Source organism: Artibeus jamaicensis, unplaced genomic scaffold (genome assembly GCF_021234435.1).
Source record: "Artibeus jamaicensis isolate MK-2021 breed Jamaican fruit bat unplaced genomic scaffold, CSHL_Jam_final contig_47, whole genome shotgun sequence".
NCBI classification, from domain to species: Eukaryota; Metazoa; Chordata; class Mammalia; order Chiroptera; family Phyllostomidae; genus Artibeus; species Artibeus jamaicensis.
In genome coordinates this window covers 389-17524 of record NW_026521848.1, presented here as the reverse complement: position 1 = coordinate 17524, position 17136 = coordinate 389, and the positions used below count along the sequence as shown (strand labels likewise).

Below are 17136 nucleotides of genomic sequence, written 5' to 3'. Positions count from 1 at the left end.
AAAATAATGAAATAATACTAATAATACAAAGAAACAATAATACACAAGTTCTCTAGAATAGCAAAGTGAAATCTGTCTCAGTTTCTCAGTTGTTGGGATTAGCCTTGTGATCCCTCTTTGGGTCTGTCTCTGGACCTTTCACAGCTCAAGGTCTTATTGTCTCACTTGGGGGAGGGGGGAAGCCTCCTGCTGACTTTAAACCCACAGAGTTCTTCTGGTCTTCCTACGTGCAGCAGGCTGAGGGGGGCTGGGCTAAGCTTTTCCTCCTTCTATGGTTTTGTGAGGTGACAATGGGGTCCAGTTATGGGCCAAAATATTCACAGTTGCCCAGCTTCCAGCTCAGGTCCTCCATGCACTACCAGGACCCCACTGTCCATCTGTGCCAGGCAGATGGAGGAGCTGCTAGAGGAGGAGGGGTGCCATATGCTCCAGATCAGGGAGACTCACCAAATGACCACAGTGGGGCAGCAGGAGCTCAAATGGGTAGCAGTCCCCAGAGAGACTTAATTTTTTTTAAGATTTTATTTATTTATCATTAGAGGGGAAGGGAAGGAGAGAGAGAGAGAAATATCAATGTATGGTTGCCCCTCATGCATCCCCTGCTGGGACCTGGCCTGCAACCCAGGCATGTGCCCTGACTGGGAACCGAACTGCAATCCTTTGGTTTGCAGCCCCACACTGAATCCACTGAGCTACACCAGCCAGGGCCAGGGAGACCTAATTTAATAGGGGAACTTAACTGCCCTTAAGGGACTTTGCAAGTGAGAAGTGCTGAGACCAGCAAAGAGGGAGGAGGGGTGAGAGTTACTCACACTCAGTGCACCTCACAGACTAATCAAAGGGTGGTGCAAAAAGGTGGATTAAAGGCACTGGACTGGTGCATATGGACAGTGGGGGTCGTGCAGCACTCTGAGGGCTTTTGGCTGGAGGCTGGGCAACTGTGAATATTGTAACTCAGATCAAGCCCCCAACACAGAACCACAGGAAAGGGGGAAAAGTGGAGCCCACCCCCTCTCTGCCTGCAACATCCAGGAAGACCAGCAGAATCCACTTGGTGGGTTCAAAATCAGCAGGAGGCATTGTTTTTTCTTTTTTTTATAAGAGTAAGACAATAAGCCCTGGAGCTGTGAAAGGACCAAAGACAGATCCAGAGAGATATCAGAAGGCTAACACCAACCACTAAGACAAAATTCACTTTGCTATCCTACAAGATTTGCATTTTATTCTTTATTTTTTTGTTTTTATTACTAGTTTTAATCATTATTTTATTTTTTATTTCTCTTACTTCGATGTATGTTTCTTTGTTTTGTTTGTTCGATTTCATTGTTTGACTGGTTTTCTTTGTTCTCCCTTTCATATTGCATTTTAATGTTTCCTCCTTCACTTCACTCATATTCCTATAACACACTACTCTTGGTCTTTTACTTTTTATTCTTTTTATTCAGATCATATATTTCTTTCCATAGTATTGTTGTTCCCACCTCACATATCACCCTTCCCTGGTCTTGGTCCATTTTACTTTCTTCCTGGGCTTTATTATTGTTGTGGTTAACTTCATTCTCTCACACACTACCCCAAGCTTCTATCCCTTACCATCACTGTATCTCACCATCTAACCTAGCATAAGCACTCTGCTTTCTTGAGTCAGCTCACATTCTTTTTCTCCTCTAGCAAGAGTCTTATCTCTTTTCCACCTTTTACAAAAAGTAGGTAGTAGAGTGAAATAGCATACTTATTGCTGTACTTCTCCAAAGGATCTCCTATATGTACTCTACTTGTTGGTACTTTAAATCCCATGAAATACTCTCCTGCTGTCTTAATCTACTCTGCCTTCACCTTCCCCCCAAATCATATACAAGATAAGGTGGGAGTGGTGAATACCAGTAATATTTCCCTCAAAGACAGCAAATCCCTAGACTGTTTCCTGGTGGAGGAGCAGCTGTCAGGAACACATTTTCTGCTCCTCCATGGGGACACTGTCAACCCACTGGAGTCTACTGTGTCCTCCAGGGCATTTGGCCAATGGCCCTGGGAGCTTGTCTACCTGTGCTCTCCACACATCATCTCAGGCGTAGGATGATGCTCCATCACTGCCCTAATGTGGCTGTTGGGGCTGAGCCCTGACTGGTCACCAGCTCAGGAGCCTTGTGCATGAAGCTCCCCAGGAGGCCAAATCCACCCTGACACAAACCATGCCCAGGGTCCCTGGAGTCAGCATGTTTGTGACATTGGTGTGGGGAGGGGCTTCTAGGCTGAGCTTCTCTGTGAGGATCCCAGGGGACTCCTCAGTCCAGGCCCTGACAAAGCCCTACAGGGTCTTTCTCAGGGTCATGGTCATGTGGAGGGGGATGGACTGAGACTGGTCTCTTTCTGCTCAGTCACTCCCATCTGACTGGTCCTTCTCTCTGTGGTGAACACTTATAGGGCTGCATTACTGGAAAGGAACTATTGATAAAGGATTCATATCCAAAATACATAAATAACTTATACAAATCAACAGCAGGAAGACAAAAACTCTTATTAAAACATAGGCAAAAACCCTGAATTGATATTTCTCCAAAGAACACATTGCGATGGCATATGAAAAAATACTGAACATCACTAACCATCAGAAAGATGCAAATTAAATCCATAATGAGGGACTTCTGCCAAGATGGAGGCCTAGGTGGAAACATTCTGCCTTCTTGCACAACCAAATCTAAAAACAACAAAGTTTTAGCAACAAAAATGCAGCCAAACCACAGAAAATTGAACAACAGGGGAGTCTGACAACAACAAACCCCTCAGCCAGACTGGTAAGAGGGGCGGGGCCAGCAGCGAAGCAGGTCAGGCAAAAAAGATCCCCCCACCCAGGTAGCCAAGGGTGAATCCCAGGTGTGGGGTCGTGATGGTCGGACCCAGTGAAGGCACAAGGTGGCAGGCTGACCATGGTCACACATTTGAGTGAGCAGTGAGACAGACCAGGCAGGCCCCAGCAGCAGGAAGAAGCAGAGGGGACCGCTATTGCTCCCTCTCTGACCCCTCCCCCACATACAGCATCACAAACCAGCAACCTGGGTGACCCCTCCCAGGTGAACACCTAAGGCTCCACTCCTCATATATAACAGGTGCGAACAGATCAAAACATGGCTTAAGAAGAGCTCAGAGCCCCAGAGCTGATAAATCTAAGCGAACCACAGATTGCCAACCTATTAGAGGCACAGTTCGAAACACTGGTGATCAGGATGCTCACAGAACTGGTTCATTTTAGCCAAAAATTACAGGAACATATGAAAGCTAAAGTAATCGAAATGAAGGGAAATGCACAGGAAATCAATAGTGACGGAAAGGAAACTGGGACTCAAATCAAGGGAGCAGACCAGAAGGAAGGAAAAAATACCAAACAGAAAAATATGAAGAAACAAGAATTCAAAAAAATTAGGAGAGGCTAAGGAACCTCCAGGACATCTTCAAATGCTCCAACATCTGAATTATAGGGGCACCAGAAGGGGAAGAGAAACAGCCACAAGTGGAAACCTTATTTGAACAAATAATAAAGGAGAACTTCCCCATTCTGGCAAAGGAAATAGACTTCCAGGAAATCCAGGAAGCTCAGAGAGTCCCAAAGAAGTTGGACCCTAGAAGGAACACACTAAGGCACATCATACTTATATTAGCCAAGATTAAAATGAAGGAGAGAATTTTGGAAGCAGCAAGAGATAAGGGGACAGTCACCTACAAAGGAGATCCCATCAGACTGTCAGCTGACTTCTCAAAAGAGACCTTACAGGCAAGGGGCTAGAAAAGTATTCCAAATTATGAAATCCAAAGACCTACACCCAAGATTAATCTATCCAGCAAAGCTTTCATTTAGAATGGAAGGGCAGATAAAGTGCTTCTCAGATAAGGTCAAATTCAAGGAGTTCATCATCACCAAGCCCTTATTATATGAAATGTTAAAAAGACTTATGTAAGAAAAAGAAGATAAAAATATGAACAGTGAAAGGACAGCAAACTCACAGTTATTAACAACCACACCTAAAACAAAAGCAAATTAAGAGGATAGCTAGATCAGGAGCAGAACCATAGAAATGAAGATCACATGAAGGGTTAGCAACAAAGGAGTTTGAGAAGGAGAACTGGGGAGAAGGTACAGAAAATAAGTAGCATAGACCATAGATAGAAAATAGATAGGGGGAGGGTAAGAATAGTAGGGAAAATATAGAATCTAAAGAACTTGAGACATGTGGTCATAAACTAAAGGGGGGGAATGGTGTGGGACGGGGTATGCAGGGTGGAGGGGAATGAAGGGAGGAATAGAACAACTGTAATGACATAATCAATAAAATACATTTAAAAATCATAATGAGATATCATCTCACACCTGCCAGAATGTCCACCATCAATAAATCAACAAACAACAAATGGAACCTTAGTGCACTGTTGGTGGTAATACAGACTGGTGCAGCCACAGGAAAACAGTATGGGGTTTTCTCAAAAATTAAAAATGGAAGTTGCTTATGCCTCAGTGATTTCACTTCCAGGAATAAATCCTAAGAATCCAAAACAACCAGTTTGAAAGAATATGTGCATCTTGCACCTCTATAGTTATAGCAGCGTTATGTACTACAGACAAGATTGGAAATAGCCAAGTGTCCATCAGCAAAATATTGGGTAAAATAGCTGTGGTGCATTTACACATGGGAATACTATGAGTCCATAAAAAGGAGAAATTTTGCCTTTTGCAACAACATGGATGGACCTGGAGATTATTGTGCTAAGTAAACTAAACCAGTCAGAAAAAAACAAATATTATATTATCTCAGTTCTATGTAGATTCTAATGAACAAAATAAACTGATGAACGAAATAGAAACGGAGGCATGGATACATAAAACAGGCTGGCTGACAGATGTCTGACGAAAAGGGAAAGGGGCAACTGGATAAAAGGCGAAGGAATTTTCCAAAGAAAATATATGCATAGCCCATAGACACAGGGAACAGTGTGGTGATGGCCAGAGAAAACAAGAGTGGGGGCTAGATGAAGGTGGGTGAAGGGAGAGAAATAAGAACATCTGTAATAATGTCAAAAATAAGAATAAAATTAATAATATTTAATTATTATTAAATAATTCAATAATTAAATTTACTGAGCCCACAGGCTGCATTCTCTGAGTTTTCTGGGCTGCATTGGATCTGCCATGGGGCAGGTGTAGCTCAGTGGACTGAGCACAGGCCTGTGAAGCAAAGGGTCACTGGTGCGATTCCCAGTCAGGGCACATGCCTGGGTTGCAGGCCAGATCCCCAGTTGCAGACACATGAGAGACAAACACACATTGATGTTTCTCTCCAACTCTTTCTTCTTCCCTTTTTCTCTCTCTAAAAAAAATAAGTAAAATATTTAAAATATATATTTGAGATTATTTTAGCACCAAAAAGAGTAAGTTAAACACATTCATTATTTTTATAAAAACCACAATCATTCTATGAAGGAGACTCAAAGGTCATCTATAAATAATCTTTATTAGAGGGGACATAACCAACTCCTTACCCTAAAAGCTATGGCTTTTAGGAACAGTGTCCAGGCTGGGTCCTGTTTCCCAGCAGGAATGAGTGTCCAGGGGTGAGGGAAGCCCCTCTGCACAGGAGGTGCCTGCATCTCAGTGCAGGAAGGAGCAGAGAGTCATTGACTGCCCTTGTGTCTCAGACAATACAATGGCGGGGGATGCAGCAGTGGAGCTGGGGATGTGACACCTTCAGGCACTTAGGTGTCACATCAGGTCCCCACAGGAACTGAGGGGCTATGAAGTTAATAGTGGGAGACTGAATTGTCTGTTTGTACTGGAGATGGTCTCTGTTGTTTTGTTTTTTGATGGATACAGTGCATTAGTTTCTTGTGGCTGAAATAATAAATTTCCACAAATTAAGTGGCTTAAAATTTTAAAAAGTTATTCTCTGGCATTCTGCAAGTCAGAAATCCAAATCAAAGTATGGGCAAGACCTCCTTTTCTCCACAGGCTCTAGGACACATTCCATTCTTTTTCTCTCCATCCTGGGTGGCTGCTGGGATTCCTTGGTTTGTGGCTGCATCACTCCCATCTCTGCCTCCATCTACACATGGCCTTCTCCTCCTTGTGTCATTTCGTCTTCTGTTTCTTAGAAGGAACATATCATTGGATTTAGGACTCATACAGAACACCCAGTATAATTTCATCTTGAAATCTTTAACTTAATTATGTTGTCAAAGAACCTATTTCAAACTTAGGTCACATTCACAGGTTCCAGGAGTGGGATGTGAATATATTTTGGGAGAAACTCCCCCTCAACTCTCTACAGGCAGCCTGGTTTTTTGGTACTGTCTATGCTGGCATCTGGGGTGATTCCAGGGCTTCACCCATGGGGGCTCCCCTGAACATCTGAATGAGTGCCACAGAATTTAGGCCTGCAGTTTACAGAAGTGGGCCACATAAAGGGGAAAGAGAGAGAGAGATCCTAGGAGAGAACTCCCAGACAGATCCAGACAAGGGCCCCCAGGACCACCTGCCCAGGCCCTGCAGAGACTCAAGTTTGCAGTAAAAGGAAGGCTTTCTAAATTGATATCACATGCACTCTGAAACCCGTGCTTAGATCATGACTATAAAAATGTCACAAAATATATGGAGACAAGCACAAAAATGAACATGGATATCCTGGACCACATCAAACTTTTGTGCTTCAAAAAGCCTTATTAAGGAAGTAAAAGAAAAACCCACAGAGTGGGCAAAAAACCCTACAAATCACCTATTGTATAAGGGACTTGTATCAAGAATATATGCTAAGTAAGCCCTGGCTGGTGTAGCTCAGTGCATTGAGCATGGGCCTGTGAACCAAAAGATCGCGGTTTGATTCCCTGTCAGGGCACATGCCTGGGTTGCAGGCTAGTTCCCAGCAGGGGCCAGTTCCCAGCAGGGGATGCACCAGAAGCAACCATACATTGATATTTCTCTCCTTCTCTTCTTCCCTTCCCTTCTAAAGATAAATAAATAAGTAAAAAAATAATATATGCTAAATAACATACAAAACTAATAATGAAAAAAAACAAAATTATCTCAGCATAAAATCTGCAAAGCATATGAATAAACAGATGTCCAAAGAAGACATACCCAAGACAAATAAGAAGATAAAAATGCTCCACATCGTTAGTCATAACAGAAATGAAAATAAAAACTACAAGATTCCACTGCACACTCTCTGATTTGGCCAGAATCACAGACAGTTAGTAGGAAATCCTCATTCACTTCCTGAATGACTTGCCTTCAGTGTTCTGGCAGGTTCTCTAAGTCTTCAGCAGAGTTTCTGATCCAGCAACTCCACCCCCAGGTATATGCCCAAGATGAAGGACAATATATTTCCCACCAAAAGTGTACCTAGCACATTATTCACAACAGCCAAAAAGCAAAACAATTCAAATATCCACCAACGAATGAATGGAAAACCAAACTGTGGTATGTCCATGCACCGGAATACTCTTCATTCATATACAGAAATGGAAAAATGCACATGTTAGGACATGGATGAACCTTGAAAACATTAGAGTCAGTGGAAGAAGCCAGACACAAAGGTCACATACTATATAAATGATCTCACTTATATGAAATGACCAGAATAGGCAAATCCAGAAAACAAAGAGTAGATTTACTGTTGCCAGGAATTGGAGGGTTCAGAGGATTGGGATATGACTAATAATGGGTTTGGAGATTCTTGGGGACTCTGAAAATCAGGAGGCAGTGATGGATTCACAACTGTGAGTATACTCAAAAGATTAAATGTGCACTTTATGTGGGTGAGTTATACTCAATCAACCTCCATTTTAAAGAATATATTTTATTGATTATGCTATTATAGTTGTACCATTTCCCCCTTCACTCCCCTCCACCTGCATACCCCCTCCCACCCACATGCCCTCCCTTTAGTTCATGTACATGTGTCATACTTATGAGTTTGTTGGCTTCTACATTTCCTATACTATTCTTACCTCGCCCTGTCTATTTTCTACCTACCATCTATGCTACTTATTCTCTGTACCTTTTCCCCTTTTAACCCCCTCCCAAACCCCTGTTCATAAACCTGCATGTGATCTCCATTTCTGTGGTTCTGTTCCTGTTCTAGTGGTTTGCTTAGTTTGTTTTGTTTTTGTTTTAGGTGTGGTTGTTAATAATTGTGAGTTTGCTGTCATTTTTTATCATCTTTTTCTAAGATAAGTCCCTTTAACATTTCTTATAATAAGGGCTTAGAAATGATGAACTGCTTTAACCTGACCTTGTCTGGGAAGCACTTTATCTGCCCTTCCATCCTAAATGAAAGCTTTGCTGGATAGAGCAATCTTGGATGTAGGTCCTTGCCTTTCATGACTAGGAATACTTCTTTCCAGCCTCTTCTTGCCTGTAACTTCTCTTCTGAGAAATCAGCTGGCAGTCTGATGGGAACTCCTTTGCAGGTTATTGCCTCCTTTTCTCTTGATGATTCTAGGATTCTCTCCTTCATTGTAATCTTGGGTAATAGAATTATGATGGGCCTTGGTGTGTTCCTCCCTGGGTCCAACTTCTCTGGGACTCTCTGAGATTCCTGGATTTCCTGGAAGTCTATTTCCTTTGCCAGATTGGGGAAGGTCTCCCTTTATTATTTATTCAAACAACTTTCTCACTTATTGTTTTTCCTCTTCTTTTTCATGTACCCCTATAATTCGGATGTAGGAGTGTTTCAAGATGTCCTGGAGGTTTCTAAGCCACTCCTCAGTTTTTTGAATTCTTGTTTCTCTATTCTGTTCTGGGTAAATGTTTTTTTCTTTCTTCTGGTTCACACCATTGATTTGAGTCCCAGTTTATTTCCCATCACTATTGGTTCCCTGTACATTTTCCTTGATTTCACTTAGCATAGCCTTCATTTTTTCATCCAATTTGCGACCAAATTCAACCAATTCTGTGAGCATCCTGATTACCAGAATTTTCAACTGTGCATCTGATAGGTTGGCTACCTCTTCATCACTCATTTGTATTTTTTCTAGAGCTTTGATCTGTTCTTTCCTTTGGGCTATTTTTTTTGTCTTGATGCACCTGTTATGTAGTGAGGGGGTGAATCCTTAGGTGTTCACCAGGTGGGGCAACCCACTTTGCTGTGTTGTGATGCTGTATGTGGGGAAGGGAGTCCAAGAGAGAACAATGCTCCACTCTCTGCCAGATTTCAGTCACTTCCCCCACTTACCTCAAGCAAATTGGGCCCTTCTAGTGCTAGCTCCTGTGTGGGTTGGCTTGTACACATTATCGGACTCTGTGGGTACCTCCAATGAACTCCCCTTTGAGGCTGAAAGTTTCTCTCAGCACCTCAAGCCCGACAGGTGTTTTCGATCAGTAGTTTGAGGCTTAATTTTCTACGCTGGGTCTCTGGGTTGTGTGGTCCTTCTCCCTCCCCAGTTTTGCCTGCTTTATCTGCATGCAAATGTGGGACCACTGGTTCCACCAGCCAACACCTTGCCTGCCAGCCACAGCCTTGCATGCTGCACTGGTTCCACAATCAGCAGACTTGCTGGGTCCACCAGCCACCTCTTTGCATGGCCCTGGTTCACCAGCTACCACTTTGGTTAGGTTCCTCTACACCTGGCTGTCCTACTCCGCCCCTCCTAGCAGTCTGGCTGAATGTGTCTTCTTTACCTCCTTGGTTTTCAGACTTCCATAGAGTTCAATTTTCTGTCATTACTGGCTGTTTTTTAGTTTCTAAATTGTTGTTGTCCTTATTTTGGTTGTGCAAGGAGGCACATGTGTCTATCTATGCCTCCATCTTGGCTGGAAGTCTAACCTACATTTTTTAACACACTTAGTCAGGTGAGTGTATGAGTTTCCTACTGCTGCTGTTTGAAATATCTACAAACTGGTGAAGAAATTTGAACGTGAACTGGGAGTTAGATGACATGAATGAAGTACTGTTCTGTTAGGGGCTTGAAAGAAATTATGCTTTATGAAAAAAAATTCTCACCTTCTGAAGATAAGCAGGTGGACAAATTAAGGACAGAGTTTAGTGTTTCTGTAATTAATTTGTTAATGTTCCAGAGAAAAGCTGAAAAACAAATTTAAAATTTAAGAGTTAGCTAGATCGACGCAGATAGATACATGGGGAATATAACCAAATATATGAAAAATTTCTCCGTGTGATGGATATGTGACTCTTATTTTTTGTTTGTATATTAGAATATATCACAGTAGAAACTTAAAGAAAATATTTTTCTTATTTACATTAGGACACATATGTGTGTTGTATATGGCTTAGGGGCATAGGCATGTGGTTTAGGGCCTGGAAATGCCCACTCTAAGTAAGCTATGGGCACACACACCTCACACTCGATGCAGTGTCGATGCCCTAGAGCCAGCGTATCTGATATTCTTCTTTAAGAGGAGTTACCTCTACAAAAGAATCTGTGGGTACCCACCTCAGACCCCTGCTTTGACATGTGTGTTTGCCCCTTCGGATGCCCTCTGCTGCACAGGTTTGGCCTCAGCTGGCCACAGACCTTGATTTTAGCCCAGTCTGGCCCATTTCACAGTCTGACATCCAGAACAATTAGCTACTCAATGGGTGTGTGGTTTTGTCACCACATGTGTGGTACTTTGTTACAAAGGCCACAGGAAGCTAGGACAGCCTTTCATAAAGCACTTTGCACAGCTTGAAAGGCAATGCCTTCCCATCAAGACAGTCCCTACCTCACTGTGGTCCAGACCCACAACAGGGTTGATGCCAGAATACCCAAAATAAGAATTTAGCAGTTGGCCAACAAGAAAAGGAGGAATAAAACACAGGGGAGCTACAGTGTCCAGCTAATTTTCACAACCGTGGTCAGAGAGTATGTTTTCAAGCAGATCCAAGGATGCAGGGGATGATAGACCACAAACCTGTGTCAATTTCAGGCAGGTCCCTACCACACAGAACTTAACTCCCTGGCAAGAGTGCAGTATGTGCTTCTGGACCAATGCTGAAATACCTCTGGAGTGTCTAGGATAAAATAGTGCCACAGTAAATAAAGAGACGTAGAAGGAGCCAGAAGTCAGAGATGAAAACAAGAGGTGTTGTTTCAGAACTGGACTCCAGAGTAGCAAGGGGGTGACAGAATCTGGGAATGGCAGAGGTCAACACTTGGCCACCAGAAGCCAGGGGGGTATAGTTACATTACAGGCAGCACTATCAAAGTGCAGCCTGGTCTGTGGAGATGTGGGGGATGAATCCAAGAACATCGAACATGGTGTCCTTAAGAACAAAAGATAGGAAAAGCCAGCATGATGTCCCTTAACAGATGTACTCCAAAGATGAAGAATGGAGGAGAATAAAGCTGCAGTCAGCTGTCCCAACACAGAGTCATGGTCCTTGGCCCAGCGTAGACCTGAGAAATCCTCACAACCAGACTCTCGATTAACAAAAGCTCAGTCCTCAGGAGGAGGGTGCCAGCGGCATAAATGTGTACCCCATGTGATCCCCCATTTATCTCAGATGGGCCCTACAGAGTAAGGGCCAAGTTCCCCATTATTTGGGTAAGTGAAAAAAAGGAATGTGCAGCTCTTTCAAGAGCTCTGGGACATTGAGCCCAGGCTGGCATAATGGTTGGGGACTCTGATCACCACCAGGGGCTCCAATTTAGATTATTGGTGTAAAGGGGGTCGAAAAAGTTGTGGATCCCTTGCCCACACTGGTCTCACATTGGCCCCACTCCATCTGCTGACCCAACAAGTGGTGACTTCCCTGGATCCAGATGTGAAATAAAATTTTTTTTTACCGTGGTTATTGGCTTGTAAGTAAAGCTATTATTGTAGAAATAAATGATGTTTAGTGGAGATTTCTAAGTCCATCTCTCACTTCTTAAGAATTCATTCAAAGATAAACATCCCACTGCAGTGCTGGCAAAGATGCTGAAAAGGTCTGACTTCAGACCATGCTTCATTACAAGCTACCTGGTCACAGGAGGACAGGGTAACTCTTTGGCACTCACTCTGGAAAGGGCTTGCTATATACTTGGTTCCCTGCTCTGCATTCACCACCTCCCCCCAGACAGCTGTCCCAGTCCCTTTTCTAGTCTGACTTCCTCACCCTGAAACTCCCTTCCTGCCTTAAGTCCCCAGATACTCACAGATCAAGATTTCTGTGTTCACAGTGTCCCCAGTGCTCCAAATCCCTCATCGCTCTCCAGACTGGATGGTCATTTTCCTCACCCACTGAGCTTCAGCCTCATGTCCCCTGTCAGGCTGTGCATCTGGTGCTCCCTCTTGTCCTCTAAGTCAGGCTGCTGAACTGAGTCTGTGGGAGCCTTTACCTTTCCTCAATCCTTCAGACTTGAAGGTTCACTGTGCCCTTCCAAGTCCAAAAAGATGACACCCTCGACTTCACTGCACCGATTTCAGCTGCTTCCCCCCTTAAATGGTAGGTCTGCCCCTGACTGAGACTCATCCTGAGCCCCCTTCAAAAGCCCTTCTCCATGGAAACAGTAGGTCCACTTGATCACAAGGCCTTCCCAAAGAGCCCAAACTGTTCCCAGGCTTTCCAATTCTCTCATTCTAACTCTGCACGGGAGCCCTCCCCTCTACATCATTCCCTGCTGCCACCTCAGGTTCCAACCATCTACTTACCTCTTTGTTTTTCTTTTTAATTTTTTAAATTTTTTTAATTGTTATTTTTCAAGTACAGTTTTTTGTCTATTTCTCCCATCCCAGCTCCCCCCGCCCCCACCCCATACCGTGCTTACCACTTCCTACTTACCTCTTTTTCAGGTCCTCTAGGATTCAAACTATGCTCACTAACCAACATGAGCAAACAGCAAGACAACTCACATGGTAGGATTAATTTCTCAATTCCTGTGTCCTGTGCGTGAACTCTCCTTCATGCAGACACACCTAGTTTGTGAAAATATCAAACAAAGCACACACGTGAAAACACAAACATCTGCCTTGAGGTGGATGACCAGGTGGGGCCCAGGGGAGTGAGCCTGCAATGGGATCATGGAGCAGCTGACAACAGGCAAGACCTTTCATCCACTGGAGCAAAAATGCTGATGGCTTTTCAGGACTAGTTGCAATAAACAGTCTGTCCGAGTTATGGCAGAATACCTTCGAAAGCTGTGTAATTTTGTTTCATAAGTATGAAGTGAAAGTGTATGTGGGGTTAGAACAGTGCTGGCGGTTAAGGCTGCTTCGGTGCTGTGGTCTTCCTGGTCTCTATCCCGTCATCAGGCTTCCACTTGGAAGGGAAAGCCAGGCTCTTGGGGGACCAGTATTTAGCCAACCACAGCACTGAAACGACCAAAATGCCAATTCTTTATACATGTTGGTTCTGCAGTTTCACAGTTGTATGGTCCTCCTGAACTGTAGGGGGGTCCCTTGCCTCTTACTCCCTCCAGCATTTGCCCCATTGGTCAGCTTCAATGCCAATCCAGTTGGTACAGCAAGTAGTTTTGGAGCACAGGTGGTTCTTGGTAATGTGGCCGACACTCATTGGCCTCCAAAGAGTGTGCGTCAGTTCTCGATGGGGGAGTGACATATCCAGTACTCTACAAAAAGGCTGACTCTCCTAGAGTGAGGCCATAACTCGGACTGAAACAACTGAAGCAAACATTACACTGTTTCACTGGAGCCGCTCATTTTATTTTGAAAGGACCAGGCCATGGAGTATGCAGTGAGTAGAGGGGCTGAATTTCTCGCAGATAAGATTTGGAAAGTTGTCAGAGAGAAATTAATGACATATGGAATGGGGCAAGCCATGACAGTATTAGACCCACTGAGTCCATTTCTAATAGAAATGATGCTAATATCTGCACTTTACAAGATAGTCTCAGCTGAATTCTTCCTGGGGAATTTGCAAAGTTTAAAAAGAAAGATCACGTATTTGTTCAGAAAGATAATGTGTTGTCGCCAACCAGCACAAGTGATTATGGTTTAATTTCTGCTCATGAATCCAGACTTGAGTTTACCCAGTGATCGTAGGTTCTTAAGGACCTATTACTTTTATGAGCTTATACATAGTGGCAACTGTCTTTTCCCCACACTTTCTCCTTTTATTCTTTTCTATTTTTTTCTTTTTTAATGATTTTTATTGTATTTTTCCCCATCACCATTTAGTCTCCATATTTTCCCCTCCCACCCGTAATCGCCACACTGTTTTCCATGTCCTTGAATTAAACACCTTAAGTAAGACACACAGAGTCCTGTCTTGGCTGCCTGGACCAATTCTTCCACTGCGGATACAACAACCACTGGCAGGAAATTTTCATTCTGAACTTTGTTTTCATCGTGGTACTAACTCCACCTCCCTGACAAAGATGTGAAACTGAGAGAAGGAAGGATTGCCCGACTGGAACGCAGTCGTAGGCCTGGTTCTGTGCTGACACCTTCTCACTTTGGGGTGAGTCCTGGCCTGGGCTCTGAGCAGGGAGGGGCCCAAAGCTGCAGGGAACCCATGAGGGGTCAGGAGGATGGGGCAAGAGGTGCGAGTGCTTGAGCCTGTACGGGGTTTAGGGGTGGGGAGGCTCAAACCTGAAATTCTGGAGTGGGGCCTTCAGAAGGCTTTGAAAACCACCTGCCTCACGCCTGAAGTGCAGCTGCTGGGCGCTGGGTGGGGGGTTGGGGGGCGGGGCATCTCCGGATGTCAGGAAGGCGTCAACATGGCCGCCCGGAACAAGTGCGCTGATTTGGGCTCTGGGCAGGGGAGGGCATCTGGGTAGGGGACGGCGGGGCGCAAAAGTGGAATTCTGGAGTGTGGACTTGAGAAGGCTTTGAAAACCCCCTGCCCGGGGACGAAGAGCAGCAGAGGGCACCCTAAGTGCAGCTACTGGGCGCTGGTGGGGCGGGGCATTTCCGGTTGCACGCAAAGGAGTCAACATGGCCGCCATGGGGCAGGCCAGGCAAGGACTTGGTCTGTGAGCCGAGGTCTTGAACCCAGGAAGCGAAGCGGGGAGGACAGCTCCACGGGAGTGCTTGGGGAGTGCAAGAGGTGCGAGTGCTTGAGTCTGTGCGGGGTTTAGGGGATGGGGAGGGTTCAAAGGTGAAACTATGGAATCGGGCTTGAGGAGGCTTGGAAAGCCTCCTGCCTCAGTGTGAAGAGCAGCAGACAGCGCCATAAGTGCACTTAGTGGGCGCGGTTGGGGCGGGGCATCTCCAGATGTGAGGGGAGGAGTCAGCATACCGTGGCCACCAGGGGGCAGTCTGCTGATCTGGGCTCTGAGCAGGGGAGGGCTCATAGGTAAAATTCTGGACTGAGAAGCCTGGAGAAGGCTTTGAAAGACTCCTGCTCCATTATGAAGAGCAGCAGAGGGCGCCCTAAGTACAAATCCTGGGCTCTTCTGGGAGGGGGCATTTCCAGACTAGGAGTCATTGCAGCATGGCCTCCATGAGGAAGTCAGTGCAGTGAAGTGGCCGTGAGAGGGTCCTTGGGGCAGGAAGACTCTGTGGGACAAATTAGCGTGGGGACAGAGGGAAGATGAAGCTCTGTGCTACAGAGGATCCCCCGGAAGTTTAAAAACAGACCTTGCTTGGGGAATGGTGCGGACTTGGTCAAGCCCAAGCTCTACTAAAGGGGCATGTTAGACCTGCAGCTTAAACTGTGGTGGTGGTGGTGGTTGTGGGGGCTATGCTAAGGCAACATTTTGCATAAAGAAAGTGTGAAGCAGTAGTCCCAATCCCGGTAAAGTTATTTTACCCTCAAGATTCACCCCTCGATTGTCTAGAATAGTTCCCCTCTCTTCCCCCTACCGCTTTTCTTCTTTTTCTGGGTTCTCGTTGGTGCTCCACACTCCCAGACTTTCTGGCCCTTGATCACGGGACCATCCCATTCTTCAGATGCTCCTGGGCTAAGCACACTCCCAGCTCTTCCTGGCCCTCAACACACACCCAGTCAACATCTGCTTAATCTAGATTCATGTGGAGCCCCACATCCCCGGTCTTCTAGATAATTCTGGGCTCTACAAACTAAGCTCTTCCTGATTTTTGTCCCACTCCCTCCACATTTTTATGTTATTCTGGGCTTTGAATGTTCTAAGATCTTCCCACCCTCTTTCAATGGCCCTAGCCACTCCCGGTAGATAAGCTACTTTTCAGACTCCAGTGGGAGCCTCAGTAACTCTTACTTACTCAGAGATGTTGGTATCTGGTTAAGTTGAAAGCTTGGCTGAAGGACATCTTGAAGCTCTTGAAGGTCCACGTTGGCTCGCCAGAAATGCTGCAACCACCAAACCCAGATCCAGCTTTTAGAGCATCTGTGCACTCGTCAGCGGGTTGAGAATGGAAACTGTAACTGCTTTGTGGCTCTGGAAACTACCCGTGACTTATCCTGTCACTGACTCAAACTTGCTCTTCATTGGCCACCCTTCCCCCACGGGACTTTAGAAACCTTCTGCTTCACACCCAACACTTCCTTTATTGAAACAGCCCACACACTCAGCTCAGCCTCCTTTCTCTCCAGGGTCCTCATGTCATCCTTCAGTTTCTGCTCACTCTCTGGAATTCTAGCCCCATGGATGTTTGAATCTCCCTGTCATCTCAACCCTTTCCCTGCTCCCTGTCCCATGTTGGCCTGTCCACCAGGTCCCCCCACCCTAACCTGTGAGTTCCTGTGTCCCTTGAGTTTTACATCTGTGTGTCCTTACTCTAGTGCCCTTAACACAGATACACACCAACATAGAAACACGTGTGTAACAGTAGAGAACTGTAACGGTGGGAAATTGTAACCCACCTCACTACTCTTTTGTCATCATTTCTGTATGTACTGACTCTGACTAATATGCATTTTGTAGGTGAACAGCATGCTTGTGTAAGAATCCTGGGAACTAACTTCAAAAGATACAGATCCCAGCCTTCAGGCATTCCAGCTTTGGGAGATTTGCTGACATTCAACTGTGGAGTCAAAATGACATGAAGCTGAGAGGATGCGAAGTGCGCTGGACCATCATTTGCCTCATCAGAATGGAGAGAGAGAGAGAGAGAGAGAGAGAGAGAGAGAGAGAGAGAGAGAGAGAAGGAATGTGTTTGTGTATTTGTGTGTAGACACAATGTTATGGTAGAAAATGTTTACTAATACTTATATTGCTTCTGTTACTTTTTATTTTTCCTTCCTGTATCTACTCTGTTGTGTAGACTGTGTCTCCACTGTGGTCCCT

At 44.9% G+C, this 17136-nt stretch overlaps 1 pseudogene; it reads right to left on the bottom strand.

Annotated features, from left to right (window-relative positions):
- LOC119043610 (leukocyte immunoglobulin-like receptor subfamily A member 6) overlaps positions 1 to 16417 on the bottom strand; it is a 144443-nt pseudogene extending 128026 nt beyond the window's left edge.
- Between the last annotated feature and the right edge of the window lie 719 nt (positions 16418 to 17136).